This window comes from Saimiri boliviensis, chromosome 9 (genome assembly GCF_048565385.1).
Source record: "Saimiri boliviensis isolate mSaiBol1 chromosome 9, mSaiBol1.pri, whole genome shotgun sequence".
Lineage (NCBI taxonomy): Eukaryota > Metazoa > Chordata > Mammalia > Primates > Cebidae > Saimiri > Saimiri boliviensis.
Window position 1 is genome coordinate 120,901,505 of NC_133457.1, and position 17,128 is coordinate 120,918,632.

Genomic DNA, 17,128 nt, shown 5'->3' on the forward strand with positions numbered 1-17,128 from the left:
GTTGCCAAACTTTGCTCCTTCCCCGCGTTCTTGGATGATATTTGCGGGGAGGTGCTCCAAGCCAGACCTGCTGGATTTCCGCTCATAGGCCTGTGCGGCCCAGGAAACTGTTTAGAAGAGTAAGATGTGGGGTCCTATTTGTATCCCGAGTGTGTGGAGTAGTTTCTGCCAGGCAAACTTCACATGTCTGCTTTTTAGGGGATCAAGGTAGACTGCAAGGCAAGGTGCTTGTATTTAGTCTCGGATGAAAGAACAGTGGACTCCTGGGCTCACACCCTCCTTGTCAAGTCTCAGTTCCTCAGATGGGCTTCTGTTTCCCCTTTAACCAGTGCCACGCACCTGTCCAGCCTCTTCATCTCTGGAGTTCTGTCCCCGCTCCCTCCAGACCCATGTCCTCCTTATCCCCAGGGGCTGTGCTGGAAGTGGATGTCAGGGGACCAAGTGTGTCTTGTTGCTTGCATCCAAACCCTGCTGAGACCCAGGCCCTCCTCGTTGTAAATGCCGTTTGGTCTCTTACAGATGCCCAGGTGTGGTGACGGGCCAGCCGTGGGTTCCCCCAGTGCCTACTGTGGAGCTTGGTCACTGACCTGCTCCAGCTGACGGTGATGTTTATTATGCCTTTTGTATTTGATGTTTGGGGACTTCCACATGGTGGACAGGCGAGCTTTGCTCTCCCAGCTGCCAGCTGGCTGTAGCACATGTGTTTTGCAGGTGGTATTGCTTTGTGGTGGGTCCACACTATCAGCTTATCAGGCAATGTGCTCAAAGGAAAGGAAGGTGTTGCAAAGCGTGTGCCACAGTTAGGGGCTATACACATATTACTGTGTCCCCCAAAATTCATATGTACAAATGTCACCATATTTGGAGTTAGGAACTTTAAAGAGGTAATTAAGTTTAAACGAAGGCCTTTAGGGGCAGTAGGGGTGGGGGAGAACTAAGCCACCTGACTGTATTAGGGCCTCCAAAGAGGCGATTATTAAAATGACAGTGAGAGGAGGGGCTCTAATCCTACCTGGCTGAGGTCCTTAGAAGAAGGGAAAAGACGCCAGGGAAACGCACAGAGGAAAGGCCCTGTGAGAGCAGCAAGAGGATGGCCTTGTGTAAGCAGAGAAGGGGGCCTTGGGAGAACCAAACCTGCCAACACCTTGCTCTTGGACTTCCAGCCTCCAGAACTGTGAGAAAAAGATGTCTGTTTTCTTAACCACTTGGTCTGTGGTCTTTTGATATGGCAGCTGTAGCACACCAGTGCAGGCACACACCAGGACAGGCTTACACCACCACAGGCACACACCAGGACAGGCTCACACCACTGCAGGCACACACCAGGACAGGCTTACACCACCACAGGCACACACCAGGACAGGCTCACACCACTGCAGGCACACACCAGGACAGGCTCACACCACTGCAGGCACAAACCAGGACAGGCTCACATCAGTGCAGGCTCATGCCAGGACAGGCTTGCTCATACAGGACAGGCTCACGCCAGTTCAGGCTCACAGCAGGACAGGCTCACACCACTGCAGGCGCACACCAGGACAGGCTCACACCACTGCAGGCACACACCAGGACAGGCCAGGCTCACACCAGGACAGGCTCATACCAGTGCAGGCTCACGCCAGTGCAGGGTCACACCAGGACAGGTTCACACCAGGTAGGGCAGGCTCACACCAATGCAGGCTCATGCCAGTGCAGGGTCACACCAGTGCAGGCTCACACTAGTGCAGGCTCATGCCAGTGCAGGGTCACACTAATGCAGGCTCACACCATACAAATGGGACTGATGTGGGAGGCTGTGCTACTGTGTGGCTGCTGAAAGCAAATGTTGGAACATGTTCTACTTAGCCCTTTGGGCTGAGATTTATCCCCAGCATGTGTGTCTGACTGGGTGGGCATGGGGAGACAGGAGCTGCAGAGCATTATTTGGAAAGGGCATAGATGCAAATAAAGATGGACAAATCAGAAATAGAAACATATTTTGAAAAAACATTCTATGGGGCAGCAGTGGATGAGACAGGCCATTGAGTGCTGTTGTTGTCTTTAAAAAATACCATGTTCACTGCTTCCAAAGTAAGTGTCATGAGGTTGACTACATAGTTGTTCCCCGGCTCCCCTAAGTTGACTGTAAAATCTTTATGAGGTACTTGGTAAGCACATCAGTATTTGAAGTACCCAGGAGATAAAAGAGCTCGATAATGAAATGGTGAGTGAAGGCTGGAATTGCCCCACAGTCTGTGTAGGAAGGAGACCTCCGGCTGAGTGTGCTAAGCATGAGTTATCTCTCAAAACTTCCAGAAAGCCCTATGAGGGGGCAGTATCATAATCCCCTTTTCACAGAGAAAGAAATAGAAAGGTTAAGAAACCTGCTCAAGGCCAGGCACAGTGGCTCATACCTGCAATCCCAGTGCTTTGGGAGGCTGTGGCCAGAGGGTCGCTCGAGGACAGGAGTTTGGGACCAGCCTGGGCAACATAGCTAGACCCCATGTCCACAAAAACAAAAAAGTAAAAAAAGAAGAACTTGCTCAAGTGGTGGAAACAGTGATTCAGAGAACTTTGTCTTAAATGCTTTATAATTCGATACTTCTTATGTTTCTTGTTAATTTCCACATGGCTAATTATATATATGCTTATACTTAAAAAATATATATTAGATATACATTAAATACGTATTTCTACATATGTTCCCCATATATGTGCTATGTGATATATATGGTAATAAAGCTCAACACAGGCAGGGATCTTTGTGAGTTTTGTTCACTGTTGTATCCGAAGTGCCTGGGACAGGATCTTTGATAACAATCTGTGGAATAGCTGAGGGTTGGAGTCCATTGGCCCTTGGCCACTCTTTTTTACAGCCTCTCTGGCATATACAACGGGTGAATTTGTGTTTTATATCCCACAGCCCTACACAAATAAATGTCATGGTGAGTTTAACTGCCGTGATATTTGCCTGGACAATTTAATCATGTTGCTGACCTCTTCATTTTAGGAAACCTTCAAGAACTTTTTACTCCATTTGACAGTTGTCTATTCATGCCATAGACATTTATAATGAGCTGTGATATCTATATTGTGGAGAAATGGGGAACTCAGAAGGCTTTTCTTTTCTTTTCTTTAAGATGGAGCCTTGCTCTGTTGCCCAGGCTATAGTGCAGTGGCATGATCTCGGCTCACTAAAACCTCTACCTTCTGGTTTCAAGCGATTCTCCTGCCTCAGCCTCCCAAGTAGCTGGGATTACAGGTCCATGCCACCATGCCTGGCTAATTTTTGTATTTTTAGTGGAGATGTGGGTTCTCATCATGTTGGCCAGGCTGGTCTGGAACTCCTGACCTCAAGTGATCTACCCGCCTCAGCATCCCGAAGTGTTGGGATTATAGGTGTGAGCCACTGCACCTGGCTCAGAAGTCTTTTCTGAAATGTAATCTGGTGCCCAGAATTTCCAGCTTTGACACTTTCCCTAGATAGACTACAAACCTGCATTAAGGCAAAGGGAATTTAACACACAACAGGCCAGGAAGTGTTACAATTTATTAGCACTGCCTCAACTGTGTGCATTACTATAATCAGCTGAATTCTCAGGAAAAACAGCTGGGGAGTGGGTTGCTACCTTGTCAAATAGCAGAACTAGAGGGTAGACACCAAGTTTTCCTTCTGTACGGCTGGTTCTTCTGTATTTATTTATCATCACTCTGAAGCCTGACCAGCAACTGGAATGTAAACTATGATTTCATCCACGCTTACATGGTGTCTGCTCCTGTAAGTGTTATGAAGATAATTTGTACCATAAAAGTACATAAACAGTTTTGCTCTCTTTCACCTGATTTCAACCAATGAATTGCAAAGGAGTGTCCATTTCAGAACATGTCAGTTAACCTATTGGGCAAACATTGTTTATATACAGAGCATTATACTTTGAACTTTGATATGAACACAGAGAGGGTGTACCCTTATTGAACGAGCAGTTCAGCTTTGCTCATGGACTTGGCCACAGAGGTGAGGAGTTCTGGGACACATGAGGCCCAAGAGAGAATTCTTGAGACTATTTGTAATGTTTGTGAAGGGGAAGAGGCAGGGTAAAAGAATGGGAATTTGACTGTTATGTAAAAGTGTGTCAAGTGTTCTGGAACTCTCCAGAACTTTATCATTAAAACCTCTACCTTCTCCTGCTTGTCCATGAAGAAGCCTTTGGAAATGGGCAAATAAAAGCTTTATTACCTTCCTACATTCCCTCCTTGGATTGCATGTGTGAGCTACCGTGCCTGGCCTTGAGCAAGTTTCTTAACCCTTCTGTTTCTTTCTCTATGAAAAGGGGATTATGATACTGCCTCGTCATAGGGCTTTCTGGAAGATTTGAGAGATAATTCATGGCTGGAGGCCCCCTTTGTGCTCCCATTAAATGGGGTCTGAAAGCAAGCATCGTGGGGAAGAAGGATCTGGAAAGTGCATTGTAACCCATGAATGGTCATTTGGGAGGCAGATGGTGAAGGGGCTGAGGCGAAGGACTACTTTTTCTCCTTCGCATAATTGCTTTAAAGAGTACACATTAATAGTGCAAAGAGAAAGGTAAGAATCTTGAGGTGGGAGGATTATGCTAGATGCTTCAGCTGGGCCTAACGTCATCCCAGGGGTTGATAAAAGGGAGGCAGGAGAATCCGAGATGTGAAGAGGAAGCAGAGAGATGGAGATTAGATCAGAGGCTGCTGGCTTTGAGATGGAGGATGGGGCCACAAGCCAAGGAATGGTGGTGGCCTCTAGAAGCTGGAAAAGGCAAAGAAAGATATTTTCCCCTGGAGCCTCCAAAAGGGACACAGCTCTGCCGACCCATTTTAGACTCCTGACTTCCAGAACTGTGAGAGTATACATGTGTGTCGCTTTAAGCCACTCTTGAAGTCTGTGGTTGTTTATTACAGCAGCTGGGGGAAACTTGTGTTGTAGTTTCCCGCATCCGGGCTGCCCCACACCTCTGCTTCTCCCTCCCTCCTCATGGCTAGACCCTCATCTCAGTGCTGCTTCTGTTTCTCCTCCTGGCCTCTCAAGAAGAGATGGGGGAACCCAGGCACAGCCCTTGGATCTTGCCTCTCTCTGCACTCTCTCCACTGGGAATCTCATTCGGTTTCGATACTCTCAGTGAACCGTGTGTGCATGATGGCTTCCAAATGTCCCTCTCCATTGGGGACTGCTTCCCTGACTCCAGATCCTGGGACCCACCTGCCCCCCATCATCCCTGTCGAGCTGTCTAATGGGCAAACATAGCTTGCCCAGAGCAGAACACGTGCTCCCTTCCATCCGAATGCTGTTTTACCTAGTCTTCCCATCTCGGTGATTGGGGATCCTTCTAGATGCTCTGGCTGAACACCTTAGAGGGTCCTCTTTCTCTCACAGCTGAATCCATTCCACCAGCAAGTGCATCTACCTCAAAAATGTCTTCAGGGCCTGGCCACCTCTCCTGACCTCCCGGTCCCTACCCTGAACCATCTATCACGCCACCACTCCAAACACCACCACGCCCAGGCAGGACCCTTCCAAGCTTCCCTCCTCCTCTCAGATATCACAGCGGGCCATGCTGTCTCCCACCTCTCCCACCTCATGGCCTCTCGCTGTTGCTCAGACACCCCATGCTGTCTGTCACCCCAGGCACTTGGCATTTGATATTTCTTCTGCAGGGATGCTCTTGCCCCTGAGTACCAATACTTGTTCTTCCACTTTCTGCAAGACTTTGTTCAACTACTTTCTCTCTGAGGCCTTCCCAGCCCTCCCTATTAAAAATGACAACTGCAGGAGGATTGCTTGAGCCCAGGAGGTTGAGGCTGCAGCGAGCTGTAATCATGCCACTGAACTCTGGTCTGGGCAACAGAGTGAGACCCTGTCTCAAAAAATAAATAAATAAATAAATAAAATCAAAAATTGCAACCCCGGTTTTTGTTGTCTCCTTTATTTCCCCCAGGATTAAAAGGTGCTGGGGCCAGGCACAGTGGCTTACACCTGCAATCCCAGCACTTTGGGAGGCTGAGGCGGGCGGATCACTTGAGCCCACGAGTTGACCATCCTGGGCCACATAACAAAACTTCATCTCTACCAAAAAAAAAAAAATGCAAATATTATCTGAGTGTTTTAGCGCATGCCTGTGTTCCAGCTACACCGGAGGCTGATGTGGGACGATGGCTTGAGCCCAGGAGGCAGAGGCGGCAGTGAGCCGTGATCGCAACACTGCATTCCAGCCTGGGCAAAAGAGTAAGACATTGCATCAGAAAAAAAAGAAAATAGTTGCTGGTATCTTCTCCAAAAATTAGGGGCTCATGATCTGCTATGGATAAATATAATTAAAATGTCCAATGTGCCTCCCCTAGGGCAAGGTGAGCGTTCTTTCTGCTGTGGGTCTCTCCCCAGTACCAGATTGGTGCACGACACATGCCAGTCAATCCACAGATGTGTGCTGAATGAATGAACCTGAATTGTGCAATAAGTTTACCTGGTTCTAAGAGCTGAGTGTTCGAAATAAATTTGCAGTGGGTTTGGTTTAATCTGTCTTGGTTTAGATCGATTAGTTGTCTATATTAAGTTTAACATGATATGCACATTAGCCCTTCTCTAGTATCTCTATTTGTAGAAATTATAAAGGCTGTTTACTGTAATAAAACAATATAAAGCAGACTCCCCAAGCTGAAAATACATTCATGGTCTACCTTTCCTGCTCAAATTACCTCTGGCTTCTTACTGAGATGTGTTCCAAATGATATTTTCTCCAGAATTAGAATTCAGAATCATTGCCCTGGACAGGGAAGGGACAATTTTCATTTGGAACAAGGGCTATATTTAGGTCGATAAGAGGACTCATGGGGAGGAGACTGCTTTGCCTTCCATATCCTGAGGGGCTCCTCCTCAAGTCTGGGTCTTTAGGTGTGCCTTGGGGAGAGGCTGACCAAGTGTCTGCAAAGGGAAGGAAGGAAAGAAGAACAGAGCGAGCTGGCAGAGAACAAGCAGCCTGGCCTGGGTCAGAGGGAGGTTGCAGGAGGGAGATTGACCTGGACTCCAGGAAGTTGCAGCTCTAGCTGGAAACACTCTCTCAGAGCCCGGGACCAGGGGCAGGGACGTTGTTTGGTGCAGCTTGTCCACTCTTCACTTGACAACACAACTGTCCTGATTCAGAAAATCAGCTTGACAGTTTACCTGAGGGTGGGAGGGAAGACCCTGATGAAGACGCTGAGGGAGAAAGCCAGTGACTCTCTGTGACTCTGCATCACAAAGGAAGAACTGGTCATTTTTGCTTTTTGTTGTTTGTGTGTTTGATTTCAAAGGGGTGGGACATGAAAAGAGCAGAGAGGAAGTGGGGAAAGTGGATGATAACAGCCCTGCGAAATGGCTGAAATGTCGTTTCAAGATGTATCTTACTAAAGTACCGGTTGCGTGTGTCTCCTTCAAGCCGTCAGCATGCTCTGTGGCACTCACAAAAGCCTTGGGGAGTGGTTTCTTGTGTGTGCTGTGGTGTGGTGTAGCAGAGAGGCTGGTTCCCAGCAGAGCAGGAGCACTGTCATCTTGGACAGACACCACCCCTTTAAGTTCCAGATCCCTCTCTAGCCTCATGCATTTCAAGGAAATCACTTCTCTTCTAACTACAAGCAGCCAGCGAGAGTGGACAGTAAAACACAGACAGGACAGCCGGGGTCTAGAGGGAGGTGGAGGGAGAGCCTCTTGGGTAACTGCCAAACTTCACCCTCATAACGGGTTCCAGGAAGATGGTGGGCCTTAATAAACACACTCCTTTCCCTTTCGGTGCACTAAGATAGGGACGCTAAGAGCAGACTCAGCAGATATGCCTGCAGCTGCAGAAAGATGTATGGGAACAGATACACAACTCTCCCTCTCAGATAAGCACAACAGAGAGACACAGAAGCAGGCCAAGCCTCTTGTAAACTCTCCTACCCTAAATCCTTAAAACCTCTTAGTCTGTAGGAAAGTGTGCCTCTGACCTAAGGCAGCCAGACACCCCTCTCAGGTTTGTTTTCTCTATAACAAACCTGTCTTGACCATCAAGCCACCTTTTGTGTTTCTTTCCTCTTTCTTTAATGCTTGCAGTTCCCTGTCTGTGAGCACGTGCGGGGCAGGACAGCATCTCGGGAAGGGGAGAGTGATCAGCACGTGGGACCCACCCGGGGTGGAGAGCTTGGGCACAATGTCTGCCACTTTAGCTTGTGTTTAATCAAAAAACCTTTTTGTTTTGAAAATAATTATAGTTTCACAGGATATTGCAAAACAAACAAAAACAAACAAACAAACAAAAAAATGAGTATACAGGGAAGTTCCATGTATTCTTCCCCGAATTTCTCCTAATGGGCACTTCTTATGTTTCATTGTACACACCAAAGCCAGGAAGCTGACATTGGCACAGTCCAGGGTTTGTTTAGATTTTCACCAGTTCTCCCTGCGCACATTTGTGTGTGTGTGTGTGTGTGTGTGTGTGTGTGTGTGTGTGTGTGTCTATGTGGCACTATCACATGTGAAACCACCACAATTCAATCAGGATGCAAAACAGCCAATCACCACACAGATCCCTCAAGCTACCCATTTATAGACACATCCACCCTTTTCCCTCACCCCACGCAGATGACTGTAAGAATGTAACCCCTTCTGTAACTAGCAGAAGTCTTGGGAAGGACATTGGAATTTTCCACAAGGCTTATATGGAGGTTCATGCCTGTCTTATCTAGAAATGAAGGGCCATCTGGGTTGCTGTACTGTAATGCTGGAACTATGCTGATGCTACTGAAAAGGACATTGATTTTAATCCTGAATAGCTCATACTCCAAAGTCCTCTCATTTCACAAAAACAGTGGGGCCCAGCCCCTTTCCGCATTGGCAGACAGTCTCTGGTGAGGAGCAGGATGGTGTACAGGAGCCATCCTGAGGCTGGGTCCTCGAGCACAAGGGGTATTCATGGAGAGGGGAAAGAAGGCATCAGGGAGGTGGTGAAGCATGAGGGGGTGTCCCCTTTTATGGAATTCATCTTTTTCGGTAACCCCAAATCCTACTCAGTGAAGTGGCAGTGATTGCATAAATGAGACATCACAGGTGCCTACATTATAAATAAATGATATATTTTAAAACCCAGGACAAAGGTTACAGAGTGATTTGCCTGCAAGAATCAGGCAAGTCAATGACTTTGGCAGCTGGAGAGGGACAGGCGTCCTCTGTCCCAGGTTCCACCAACCACAACCATGAAGAGCTGTATGCTCATCTTATTTTTCTAGAGAAGACAGATGAAGGTGTGTAAGTAAGTTACTCCTGAGTTTTAAACAGTGGCAACTAATTGAAAGAAATTTCAAATTCTCTAGTCAACCAAGCAAAACATATGTGTGACCTAGATTTGGTCACTGCCAGCTGGTGACCTTTATCCTGGATCTTTCTTTCCTTCCTTCTTTCTTTCTTTCTTTCTTTTTCTTTCTTTCCTTCTTTCCTTCCTTCTTTCTTTGTTTCTTTCTTTCTTTCTTTTCTTTTTCTTTCTTTCTCTCTTTCTTTCATTTTTTTTTTTAAAGTCACAGAACAAGAAAACAAAGAAGGAAAAAATCATCCAAAAAGTACTTGTAAGCACTTTATTAACTCGATAAGTCATTGCTTTTCTAAAATGAGAGCTCTGGAAATAATAATTAATATTTGCATAATGTTCTAAGGCTTACCAAAGTCATGTTGGAACACACTGCCTCAGTTTTCCTCCTGGAGAGATGGGGACATGGATAGTATGTCTAAGTTCTCAAGGCAGGGAGGTGGGTGCTGTAATCAGGACTTGAACCCAAAACCGACTTCTGATCCTATGCTGTATTTCAATCCCATACCCAATTCTCTTTTCTTCTGGCTCCCTCTCCCCAAACCAGTGTGCCTACCTATAGCAGAGCTCAGTTTTCTTTGCCAGGCATTTCTGACCCTTCTCAATTGGCCTTAAGCAGGAGGATTCAGCTGCTACCGCCCCACCAACTGTGCCCACTCCCCTGAATGTGTGGAGTCAAGACATGAGCCAGCAGCTCACTCTTGGTCAGTTTCAGATCCATGGTCTTCTTGGGGTGAGTGAATCTGAGGGGTTCAGCACTGTCCTTAAGTCTTAGCCCCGTCTTAGTTTGAGCTCCCCTGGAAGCAGCATCAAGAGTCCAGGGCTTGGGTACAGGTAGTTTATTTGGAAAGGGTTCTGGAAGGAAGTGAGGGAGCAGGGGAACGACATGAGGAAGAAGGGAAAGCCAGCATAAGGGCGAATTATGAGGCCACTGCTGTAGTCCACGGATGCTTCAATGCCAGAAAGGCTTCCAGAATGCATCCCAGATTGTCGGCCAGAAGGACTGTCGGCAAGGAGTTCACCCACCTCCTCCCACGCTTGCAGTCAAGGGGCGCTCTTGGGGTGTCCCCCACTTCCCAAGAAGTGGGTATTTGCACATGGATTCAAGGGGACCCCCACTCTGAGGAAGGCCCTTAGGCAGAGAAGGATACTTTAGGCTCCGCACCAGTGCCTGGGAAGCTGGAATGCACACAGAGCTGTCACCACAGGTACACACAAAATCGGGGCGCGAGGGCACTACAGGGCTCTCACCAGAGCGCCCAGCAATATGACCATACTTCAGCGGTGCCAGCCAGAGAAATAGTGTGCGTTTCCAACAGAGAGGAGCAGCTGGCTGTGCTGGAACTGTTGTGTTGAAACAGAGTTTATTGCAGATTTTTGAGGAAATTTCATGTAGAATTTAGACCATATGTAATTTTGACTGTGTTCAGAACCTAATCCTCATAGGAAATTTTATCTCAGCACCTTCAAACATACCTTACTGTAGACATCTGCCCCCTCCCCCCCCACACAAACACAGATAGGGAAACACACACACGGACACACATTTCCCCCCCATGCTGTTTTGTCACTTGTCCCTCTCTTTACCTGAGTCTAATCCAAGCATCCTTCATGACCCCTTCAAATCTCCCTTCCCCTGTATCTGCCTGGGCCCCACCAGCCGCTTCTGAGCCACTTCTCCTCCCTCCTCCCTGTGTTCAAAGCCCTGATGAAGGTGGTGAAGAGACAGAGCCCAGCTCCTGCAGAGCCATGTAGACAGACCCTGGTGAGGAGTTTGACTCTATTTATGTTTCACAGGAAGCCATTGGAGGGTTTAAATGAGGGAGTGACATGAAACCATAAACCGTTTATGAGTTTAAGTGAGAGAGTGACATATGACATGAAACCGTAAACCATTTATGTGTGTGTGTGTGTGTGTGTGTGTGTGTGTGTGTGTGTGTATTTTTTTTTTTGAGATGGAGTCTTACTCTGTCATCCAAGCTGGAGTGCAGTGGCACAATCTCAGCTCACTGCAACCTCCACCTCCTGGGTTCAAGCAATTCTCCTGCCTCAGCCTCCTAAGTAGCTACAGGCCCAAGTCACCACACCCAGCTAATTTTTGTATTTTTAGTAGAGACAGGGTTTCAACATGCTGGCCAGGCTGGTCTACCACTCCTGACCTCAAGTGATCCACCTGCCTCGGCCTCCCAAAGTGCTGAGATTAAAGGCACAAGCCACCGCCCCACGCCAAAACCATTTATATTTTAGAACGTTCTTTTCTTGTTCTTTCTTATCGTGTCTCCAGTGTACCTAGGACGGTGCTTTTGACTCACTGTTGTTGTGATCTTTGCAGCTGGAATGTCTGTGGTATCTCCATGTCGGGCAGGGGACACGATGATCTCTTGAGGTGTCCTTGTGCTGAGGGTGCTGGCTGGCAGGTGCTTCACTCAGTGAGTGGCAAATGACTCCGTGCAGCGCAGGCCGACTGCCATCTGTGTCAGGAGGTTGTAATTATTTTCTTACAGCTATAAAGGTCACAACCATGACTGAGCTGATCCCCATCTCTAGGCCTGAATGCACAAATGTTGTTACGACCGAAACATTTTCCTTCTCAGGTTATCCTTAATGGAGATGCCCGCTCGGGACCTGTTTAGTCTTTATTGTTTTGAATAGCCTGGGCTGAAGCGTAAGGCGATTAGTCTTTGGTTTGGTGACCTTGAAAATTTGATCTAGAAGGAGGTTGAGGTGCTGGCTGCTTCTTCTCAGATAGCATCGTTATACAATCGCTTGTCGTGTTGGGTCGCATGCGCCAGGCCCTCAGTGGCTCCTTCCCCTCCCACGACCCCACTCCCGGAGCTGCAGCCTCCCCAGCTTCAGCCTTCCTCATGAACACCCAGCTCAGGCCCACTTTCGGAGGGGATCTTCCCTGAAATATAAACGTGGCCCGCTCATTCCTTCTCATCCAAACTGCACTTTCCCCAAAGCAACCGCTTTCTAAAATATTCCCCTTCCCCCCACACAATGTCTGTCCCACTCCCATGTTCTAGATCTTTCCTATCTGCTCTCTTGATGGGTTGGCTCTTTGCTGTTTGTTTCCGCTTAGCAGGCAGACCCCAGGAAAGCAGGGCCCCGTGTGTCTGGGTCTTGCTCTCCGTTTTCCCCAGAGCTTTGAGCAGTGTCCAGCGCTCACCTGCTGCATGGACGTAGAAAGTCTTAAATGTCAAACGCACATCTGAGTTTTGAGTTCTTGCTGTGAACTGGAGCCAGGGCACTGCTGGTGTTTCTGATCTTGACAACCACAGACATAGCACACATAACTCCCTCACCTCAGTCTCCTCCATCATCAGTCCCACGCGAGCATTCGGCTCTTGCAAATGGACTCCGTGACACCAGGCATTCCGGGACGTCATGCACAGGAAGGAGGCGGAGGGCTTGGGGCTCCGTGGTTAACATGTACCAGTGCACCTTTTGTCCACTGACTTTGCCACCCTAGGCCTGCTTTCTTCCTAAGACTTTCCTCGGGCGTCTTTCCAACAATCTGTCAGGGAGTCATAGACTAAGCTCCCCCCCGGCAATTAGACTGGACTTCAGTTGTTTTTGAAAGATGAATTTAGAGGTAATTTTCTAATTACTAGCAGTTGTCAAATAAACTGAGACAAAAGACTGCTGAGTCTTTGCCTGGGCATAAATGAGCCTTCGCTACAGCAAGAGCTGGTCGTGTGCCTTGGTGATGAATGCAGGGAGACAGCAGCTTAAAAACCAATTAACTTTCTGCTTCTTTTGCTAACGTGGGGACAGTGCTAGGAAGAGTTTGGCTGCTTGAGGATGGAGTTCAAACAGGGCCAGCTGTGGAAGTTAAGCTAGCAGAACTGATGAAAGGAACACGCTTCAAGCTCGTCTGCGTTCTTAGCAATATCAAAACGTTCATCTTCATTTGATGGAACACTTCTGAGTCTGAATTGTCAGTACAAACGTTAAAGATGTAATAGCTATTGACGCCTATTCTAGATAATAATGCCTAAAGGTATCACCAGGACATTTTTCCATAGGAACTTTAATCTGTAAGTGAAAGTTTTCATTTCAGTTGCTATCTGCAAAAATGTCAAACTTATGCACAGTAATATTTATAAGGTGCCTTTTGTGTTTTCTTCTGCAATTGTTTGTGTGACATTTTGCTTGGTTAATTGTTGCATCCTGTCGTGGGTTGATGTCACACGGCAACCAGTGTCACAGAAGGCCTGGGGTCACCTGAGACCTGTTTCTTGGGCTTGGGGTCCGGTTTCCAAACCTGGAGGCCAGGAACCTGGTGCTGTCAGGATCTATGGCAGACCCAGACAGACTCAGAAGCACTGGTGTATGAACCAGGGGGCAATGTCTTAGTTTACAACAAAAGTACCACTTTTCTAGGGAGACGGACCCCAAATCTGCCACCCAAGCTGCGTCCCTCCTTGCGGCTACTGTCAGAGGCGGTCATGGCGGGTTACAGTCATGAAGGGGTGGAAAGGTAGAACGAGTGTAGAAGACTTGTTCCAGCCCACTAATGAACTTGGAGAAGCCTCAACCTTCCTGAGCCTCAGTTTCCTCATTTGTAAGACAGAGATCATGCCTCCTATGATGGGGGCTATTGGAAAGCTTGAAGGAGAACACGTATGTAAACGGCTGGGTCCAAGAATAAGTATTGAATCACTTAAATGGGACAGCCAGGTACAGAGTACAGGCTGGAGCCAGTCTGTGGATTCTTGTTCCAGCCACATGGCCTGAAATAAAGTGCTGTATATTTCTGAGATTTGGGATCTATACACTAAATTGGGATCAGAATGATATCTACTTCATAGGCTTGTCACTGTTGTGGTATCAGATAAGATAGTCTATAGAAAGCGCATAGCATGATGGTCATGGTACCCAGACACAGGAAGGGCTCAGATGAACCGGAGCTCTCATTGTTACTGGGAAGATGAATGATTCTGGTGACAGAGTAGTAGCAGCTGTTGTGGTACCACCAGCAACAAATGCAAGCAGCCAGGCGGTGCAGGTCATTTGGTGAGTATAAAATCGGAACAGAGGCGGACTGTGTAGAGGGCTTGTCAGCCCTGGCACTATTGATGTCTAGAGCTAGAGAGATTTTTCCTGTCACTCTAGCAGCGTCTCTGGCCTCTACTCACTAGGTGCCAATAGCACCAACCAGTTGTGACAACCAAAGATGTCTCCAGACACTGCCATTGTCCCTGGGCAGGGGGCAGAAGCACCCCAGCTGAGAACCAGTGGTCTGGGGGAATACGTCGCCCGGATGACAGGGGAGCCTGCGGCCACCCAAAGCATGCCCTTGTGCCTGCATCTGCACACGTGCCTTCCTGCCCAATGCTTTGCTTCAGTTCTCTCCTAGATTTAATCCATTTGATGACAAGGACTGAGTGGCCACTATGTACAAGCACATGGTCATAATCTGTGGGAGAAGCAGGCTTGGCCTCTGCCCCCAGGACACCACACAGACCTCCCTTCACCCCTTCTCTAGCACCGCCCTTCCTCATGTGATGCACAGTGCTGTTGACTAGATCTCAGCTGTATCAACGACACGGCTGTCTGTGGGAAGCCACTGCTCAGCCCTTCTCTGAAGGCCGATCTTCTTTGCAGTGTACTATTTAATACTTCTTCCAAGAACTTGCCTTGTTCCTTGTGCAAATGCCCACGATATTTGCTAGCATGGTAACCTTGGGGGAGCGCATTAACCACGTCGGACCTCAGGTTCCTATGCAAAACGGGGATAACGGCATGCTCCCTTCAGTGGTGCTTGCAAGTGGATTAACAGATTCTGTAGGCACTTCCCCCGTTCTCTCCTTTCCAGTGATAACTTTATTCTAAATCGCAGGGGCACCTCACCATGGCCTCCTGGTATTTACCATAAGAGTTTTTTAAGGACAGAAGTTAATGCAATGTGTCTAGACTTCAGGTTTTTATTAGGTCCTGCTTTCCTTATGCCCATATTTATCTGCATTACTATCTAATTTAAAAATGTTAAGTTATTCACCAGCAGAACTCAGTGGTTTGCAGATCTCTGTATCATGAACAAAATAGTCCATCCTGTTGCAATTAGGACTAATGTCTAAGAAGGTCTGCATGAGTAAAAGCTCAAATTATCTTCCAATTAAAAAAGATATTTTATGACTTTCAAACCCAGCAAGAACTGGGCTGGGAAACTCTGACAATAAAATTCCGTAGGGAAATAGTAAGTAAACAGATAGGAATGATTCAGAGCTCTGTTTCGTCAGCTGTGTGTTGATGACTCACTTTCTGGCCATCTCCAACACCCACCGAGAGCAGTGCCTTTATAACTCCCGCCATGCTTAACGTGTTTAAAAACAGCTTATGCTTTTAAGTAGCTCCAACAGTCACCCAAAATCCTGTTGACACTCTTAAATTGCTTAGCAAAGACTTTCTTTGAGATCTTACAAGGTAAACTTTCACCCAGCCTCTGTCAGAATCACTAGGAATTAGAGTAATTCAGAATTAAGAAAGGTTACTTAGCTCACTTCCACCCTGTTGCAGTCACTCGAAACGTCAGGACAGTCTACATTTCTGACATATATGATGTTCCCATGACGACAGTTTTCATAGCTGCCTCACAGCGTTTAATTACAGGCACCCCATTTTAATTGTGTCCTGTTTTATCTGTTGATTTTTTAGTCCCAAATACATAATCTTAAAAGGAAATTTGAATTCATTTTCACCTATGCTGGTTCTACTGGAATGCTCATAGGACCAGATACCAACAGACCCAGCCAGATTTGAATTTTTCTCTAAATTCTCAGTCTGAACCTCACACTTATAAACAAATGTGGCTGCTGGAAAGAGTTTCGGTGTTGGAGTCAAGAGACGAAGCTCTCGTCTCTGGCAAGTCTCCCAACCTCCCAGGGTCTTAGTTTCCTTGTCTGAACAGAAGGGAGTTCAATGGGGAGCTTCTCAGCTGCCTTTCCAGCTCTCAGTACCCTGTGATTCCAAGATTCTCTTCTGGTCATTTTTCTTCCCAGCGTCTTTCCAGAAAATCCCATTCTGACATCTACTTTCTGGTACTTACCTGAAAAGAACTTATTTTGTTCTATAACTTTGGATGTTTACTGTATTAGGAATCCTTCAAATGAGAACTTCTTAACACAAGCTGTTCCTAATTATTCTTAAACTGTCCTGTGTGATTCTAAAACTACCCTGAAACTCCGTGTATGGACTGCCTGAATTGTGACCATGAACCCATCTTTATATAATCATTTGGTTATACAATCAGGCAGTGAAGTTTATGTTAAAAAGAGGAGTGTCTTGACTTTTGTCTTGAGTCCAGGATCCGCCCTTGGGACCCATTTATCACCTTATTTCCCTTCTTGACTTGTTTATCTCTCCTGTTCCTGTTCAAAGGAACATGAAAATACCAAGTACAGCACTTCATCTGATTGAAGTGATAGCTCTGTGTGAAAAACAAGGCTGTCCACTTAGAACTGCGATAAGTCAGTTTCCGTGCTATGAGGACGCTAAGTGTAACTAGATATTGATATTGGAAAGTTGAGGGTTGAGGAGGGGGGTAAGGAGGAAAGAAAGAATGGCAACAGAGTCATGTTGCAGTCAGTAAAGGTTAGAAATGAATCACAAGATCGGGGTAGGAAACCAAGTAATAAAATAAGTGCATAATAGTGGGTTGCCAGGCAGACAGTGGGCTAATCCTGAAGCGACAATGGAATTGCAGCAGGGAGGCTGAGCAACAGAAACGAGAGGGCGAGATGGAAAAATAAAGAGAGAATAATCAAAGCCAACACAGAGGGGGAGAGCAGGGGAGTCTGTCACTT